This window comes from Larimichthys crocea, chromosome XVI (genome assembly GCF_000972845.2).
Source record: "Larimichthys crocea isolate SSNF chromosome XVI, L_crocea_2.0, whole genome shotgun sequence".
In the NCBI taxonomy this organism is placed as follows: Eukaryota; Metazoa; Chordata; class Actinopteri; family Sciaenidae; genus Larimichthys; species Larimichthys crocea.
The window spans coordinates 23,466,869-23,473,123 of NC_040026.1; the positions used below are offsets into that span (position 1 = coordinate 23,466,869).

The window sequence follows — 6,255 nt, forward strand, 5'->3', positions numbered from 1 at the left end:
ATTTCAGGTACTTGAACTGAAGTACTTGATAGAAACTAAGTACTTTTACTCAAGTATTGAAGTACAGCTTTGTGGTACGTGTGTTTGATAACTTAAGTACTAATATTTGGTTTGTTGAACTAATAAATCATATTTTTTTTTAATATGAAGCTAATTAGTTGGGTATAGAGCAGGGTCTTCAACCAGAGGTTCGTGACCCCCTCGGTGGTCCGCAGGTACTTTTCTGTTACCTGTGTAACAGAGTATTTGTCGTTCCAGGATCAGATTCAGCCACCAAAGGAAGATGACGGGCGTGGTTAAATGTGGACTCATCATTCTCCTCTTCGACGCCGGGCTGTGGTTCTCCCTGTGGGCCGCCCTGGTGCTGTACGAGTGCTCACGTGTGGCGGGCTGGGGCGCGTGGGCCTTCGGGGCGGGCGAAGTGGGCCGTCCTCCACGGTTCACCTCCACGCTGACTACGGGAAGCGGCGGGCGGTGCTCTGCAGGTGGCGGCGCTCCTCTGCCTCCTGTTCCCGTGTTTGAGAGTGGACGGGTCCTCGTGGCGCCTCCCTGGAACCTTACACCGGACCGTTCCGGACCTCAGCGTGCTGCTCCTGGTGTCGGGCGCCTCGTCGCTGGCCTGCGTGGTTTGGGAGAAGGCGTGTGTGGTGACGGGACGCTGATGAAGCTGCTCGTCAGGCTGCTGAATACTTCAAACCGGACACGCTTTATCTCTCGCAGCTTTCGGGTTCCTCATCTTAGGAGTCGTCTGTGAGTACGAGGCAGACAGAAACAGAACATTGTAGACGTCATTTCAGTTACTACACAGTGTCATCTTCCCTCACAGGTGATACCTTCATCCCGTTGTATCAGGGGAATGTGATCGACATGCTGAGAGGTCGAGTGCTTGATTCCAGCTTCTTTTCTGCACTTGGACAGCTCGCACTTTTCTCTCTTGGAAGGTAACGGATGTTTGCACACATCCTTTGTCTTCACCTGATACCGGCAGAGATTTCTAATCACCTTTATCTCGACAGCGCTCTGTTCTCCGGCTTAAGAGGAGGCATATTCATGTGCACCCTGGCCAGGCTGAACAGGAGACTGAAGCATCTTCTGTTCCACACCCTGCTGCAGCAGGAGGTTCACTTCTTTGAGGTGAACAACTCCGGTGAGAAGTCCGTTAATAGATTTCAGGGATGCACTGATTTACAAGGCGTCCTGTCCCGGACTTTTAAAACTCTTCTCCCTTTCACCACCAACCCAGGAAGTCTCTTTCGTCCCGCCTGCACTCGGACGTGGACAAGATGGGCCGCACGGTGGCGCTGAACGCCAACGCAGCGGTTCGCAGCACGGTCAAACCGTCCTCATGCTCGGGTGATGTTAAACCTGTCCTGGGAGCTCACCGTGCTCACCTGCATAGAGATGCGCTGTTGGCCGTCTTGCAGAGCAAATACATCACCTGGTCCAAGGTAGGTGTGATGGACACTGGTCCCTGGAACTCAGTTGTTGAGCTGAGCTGACAACAAGCTCAGGTCACCAGTTTGGGGGCGCTCTAATGCACAAAAAAAAGTGCTTTGAAGTCAGGGCAAGGATTTGATTTGTTTTATTTGACATTTACAACAGATTTAATTCAACATTACAATAAGTGCATGCAGAAAATCTGTTTGAAATTTGTTTTTTATTATTATCTTATCGATCCTTCACTTTGATGTTTGAGCTTCACCGTGCACGATGAATGTGCGGTTTTGACACCTGAAGGTGGTTTTCACGCTCACTTAGTTTAAATTGTGCACAGTTACACACGAGCCGGAGTTTCTCACGTCACAGCCAGTTTGGAGGTCAGTCACGGTGTGGTGAGTGAAACTTGCACACAAACACGATATCTAGGAAAGTTAGTAGGAGGTGATTTCAGGAGTTTTAACAATGAAACTGAACTTTTTTTTTTGAGGAAGCGTACACACAAATTGTTTTTCTAGAGCGGAGTCATCAGGGGATCTTCAGAAGGAAAACACAATCAAGCCTATTTCCTTTGAAGAATATCAAGGGAAAAGAGATAGAATCGACAGGAAAAGCAGGCATGAGCTCTCTGAAGAGAAAAGGAGATAAAACTGAATCCAGACAAACAAAAAACATTACTGCCCACGGCTGAAAAGAATAAACAGTAATTCATGTTATATAAACTTTTAATGTCAGCATGAAACATTCAGCTCCACGGACAAGAGATGATCTGCAGCATCATTGGCTCATGCACAGCTTCTTGTTTGTCAAACAGGAGCTCAAAGACAGATGCAGGAATGTTCACGCTCAGAACAAAGACCTGGCTTCACAGACGGTCAGCGGGATTCGTACGGTCCGCCAGCTTCAACGCGGAGAAGAAGAAGTGAGGAGGTACAACGAGGCTCTGGACCAGATGTGCGCCGTTAAGAGACGATCGGAATCTACAGTGCATCTTCCTCTTGCTACGGAGGGTAAGATACAGGCGGCGTTGTTAGGCCGGAACTTAAACAGGACTCGAAGCAAAGAGGTGTCCGTGAGCAGTTTTATTGAAGGAAACAAAACCTCTCGACAGAGAAACCTCGACCTTACAGAATCTCTCAGAAGAGAGAACGAGGCCAAACTAAATATATATCGGTTATGCAGAATATCAAAATCTAAATCACCTCAAGGAGGAAAATCAAAAGGCACAAAAACATCAACTAAAACCACTACTAGAAGAGCAGAAGCAAACAAAAAAACTCTCCTAAAAGTGGAGGCTAGATAATACTACACACTAAACTAAGTACTAGAAACAAAAGCAGACTAAGAAAAAGTTACAACCAAAAAATCAGAAACAAACTCTGAACAAACAGACTTGGCTATGAACAGGCGGGTGTACGAACAGAGACGAAACACTTTGGCACAGGACAAAGGGAGACGCAGACAATGGAAACAGGGTGGCACACAATCAGGAATCAGGGAAGACAAGCCGACTGGTGACCATGAGGAACGGCAAGTGACCTGAAACGAGAGGAGAGTTACTTTTCAAAAATAAAACAGGAAATGACAAGACAAGAAAAAAACCAAGCTTGACTACGTGCGGGCGTGCAGTACGTCCATCTTATGATTTTATCTGGGAAACAAGAGAACGTGTTCAGCTTTCAACTCGTACTGAGCCCGCTTCCACCGGAGAAGAAACAAATTTAGATCATGAAGCAGCTGCGGACATAAATACTGTGTCACATGCTTCTCTGAGTGCAAGAACAGATGTATGGATGACACATTTCACCGTTAAACATTTACACACTCTGGACTGTTATGATTTCACAACTATACAGTCACTGTCCTCAGCCTGCTACAATCCGTTACCTGTCAGTCAGAAAACAGCCAATCAGAAGGGAGGTCCATTAATATCATTGAGATAAAACGCAGAAGCTTCTGTGCTGCTGCTTAAAACTGCCAATATATCATTAAAACTTCGAATAAACACCAAAAAAGTGTAAAATATGAGAACTTTAGATGATTAATTATGAAAATAAGAAGGCTGACGTTGGTCTTTGCAGATTAACATGAGGTACGAGTTCAAATTTTTAGATTCAGCATTTTAAAATGATAATTTTGACAAAAAATAATTTGAGGTCAGAAGTAACTCAGCATCTTTAATTTATCATCTAATTTCCTGGCAGGAGTCGTCTTCCGTACGTTGTCCTGCTCCCCTAATATTCAAAACCTTTAAACCCGTGTTAGAGGAGCATGTTTCACTTCTCTTTGGTTTAACTACACTGTCACATCATTCCTCTCTGCTCTCTTTCCACTCAGCTGGTCAGTCTGGGGATTAAGATCTGATGCTGGTGAAGGCCCGCAGTCTGATCTCAGTGGGTCAGCTCAGCATCGGTAACCTCGTGTCCTTTTCTTGTACCAGAAGCCGATGTCAACAATTTAAGGGTGAGCTGAGTTACACATAATCCACATCGCAGGATGTTTTCTGTAAATGTTAATACATTGTTTTTTTTTGTTACAGGAGCTTTTTGTTGCTATGGAGAGACCATGTCCACAGTCGGAGTCATCTCCAAAGTGTTTAATTATCTGGACAGAACGCCGGAGTGTAAGCGGCCGGAGAGTTCGCTCCCGAGAAGCTGGAGGGAAAAATAAGTTTCAGAAACGTCCCTTCACCTACCCGTCAGCTCCTCAAGATAAGCCAGCGCTGAAGGTAACTGTGAAAGTCTGACACTGTGTCCTCCAGGTGTTTAAACATTAACGAGTTCATCGTTTTCGTTAACTGTCCTCTACAGTCGGTTTTCCATGGAGTTCAGCCAGGGAAGATGACGGCGCTGGTCGGCCCCTCGGGCGGCGGGAAGACTTCCTGTGTCCCCTCCTGAAGAGCTGTACGAACCTCAGGAGGGGGAGATCCTGCTGGACGGACAGCCGCTGCACCAGTACAGTCACAAATACCTCCATCAGAAGGTACAGACAACACATCCATTATATTTTATATAGAAAGTGTCTTTATGCTCCACAAAAAGAGACACTGCACGCAAAAACCTCAAACCTCCAAGAAACTGGCTGGTAAAAACACCGATAGAAAATAAACTATTGTTGTTTGTTTGCATCTGTTTTTACCTGTTAGACAATGCAAACATATAACATTTAACAAGAGTAAGAGCCGCGTGGCTCTGCAATCTGGGAACCCATCAGCTGTCATCCGATGTGATTTCAGCCTCTGGGGGCTTCTGGTGCAGCCAGCAGATCACATGAAACTGGTAAACGAGTGTCTGGACTTCCTCTGCAGTCTGTTTGCAACTAACACAAGAAGAAGCGAGGAGACACATTTCTGTTAGCGTCTTTCCTGAGCTGTGTGATCTGTCCATCCCAAACTCTGACGTTTTGTCAGGGATTAAGGAGGCGCTGTATCGACCTGTTGTGTGTGCATGTGATTTAATTTCACTTCATTTATTTAGCTGGCCCTGGTATCCCAGATCCTGAGCTGTTCTCTGGTTCGCTGAGATACAACATTGAATACGGCCTGAAGGACTGCCCATCGAGGTGGTGAAAGAAGCTGTGAAGAAGACCAACGCCGACGGCTTCATCTCTCAGCTGGAGAACGCATCGACACGGGTACACCACACACACACACACACACACACTTCTCAGAGTGTTTTCATTTTGTTTTTTAATGCTATTCTATTAAAGGAGTCTAATTAATGTCACTAAGGGGCCTTAATCTGTAGTTTGTTGTTGTTGTAATAGTCTGTTTGTAGATTTTCATGTCAGTATGAGAGCACAGCAGCTCTCAAAACATCAAGTTAATAAATGCTATAACAATATGTTACAAATCGACTTTTTACAGATTTTTTTGTGCAGCTGGAAGCTGTACGGAGATGATTGAGAGTCTGGCTGGAGATCGAGGGCCACCACGCAGAAACAAACCGATGTGATATTTGAATGTTTCAATAATCTATATCTTCTTCACAGATATCGGCGAACGTGGCGGCAGACTGTCAGACGGACAGAGCAGTGCATCGCCCATCATCAGAGCTCTGGTCCGAGATCCGCAGGTCATCATTCTGGACGAGGCTACGAGCAAACTGGATGTTCAAGTGCAGCATACTGTAAGTAAAACACGCGGAGATTCTGACAGGAGAACACTCTCATTTTCCCGTAACATACAAGCAGAAGTACAAAAGTTTACATCAAAAGTTAAAGTCCTCATTGTACGAAGGATCGCTAATCCTGTTTCCTCCTGTATCCTGCCTAAAGAGACCTGATCTGACGTAGTACTGTTTATGTTCTCGTCATGAGATATGCAACCTAAGTAGGTGGAGCTGCTGCCTCCATGAAGGTGGAGGTCTTCTTTCTCCAGAGAAGATAAACTTGATACAAGCTGTTTCCAGCCTAGAGCTTGTGTGGATCATTTTCTTCAGAATGTGGTCAAACCGTGAAGATTGCAGATACATCTGGCCGAGATCCGATCAGCATATGGGAACTAGACCAAACCTGGAGATGTGTACATGTGGTATTTATTACATGTGAGGAAAACAAAGAAGAAAAAAAAACACAATGAACGAGCTGAAAACTTGATTTCATATCTTAAGAATTCAGCCTGTCGTCCCCGAGTAAAACTTGTGAATCTGCTTCTTCAGGATTCAGATAAATCCTGAGTGACTGTGGACAAGGTTCACGTAAGACTTCATTCCTGCATAATTAACGCTCCTCTCTGAGTTTAAGATGAAAGTGCTGAATATATTCTAAGTGGTGTTGGTGAAAGGTCATCTCTAACGTCGAGACCAAACGTCTTCCAAA

General features: G+C 45.3%; 1 pseudogene; it reads left to right on the plus strand.

Annotated features, from left to right (window-relative positions):
• The first annotated feature begins 484 nt into the window (after window positions 1-484).
• On the plus strand, window positions 485-5,720 carry LOC113747881 (antigen peptide transporter 2-like; annotated as a pseudogene).
• The last annotated feature ends 535 nt before the right edge of the window (window positions 5,721-6,255 follow it).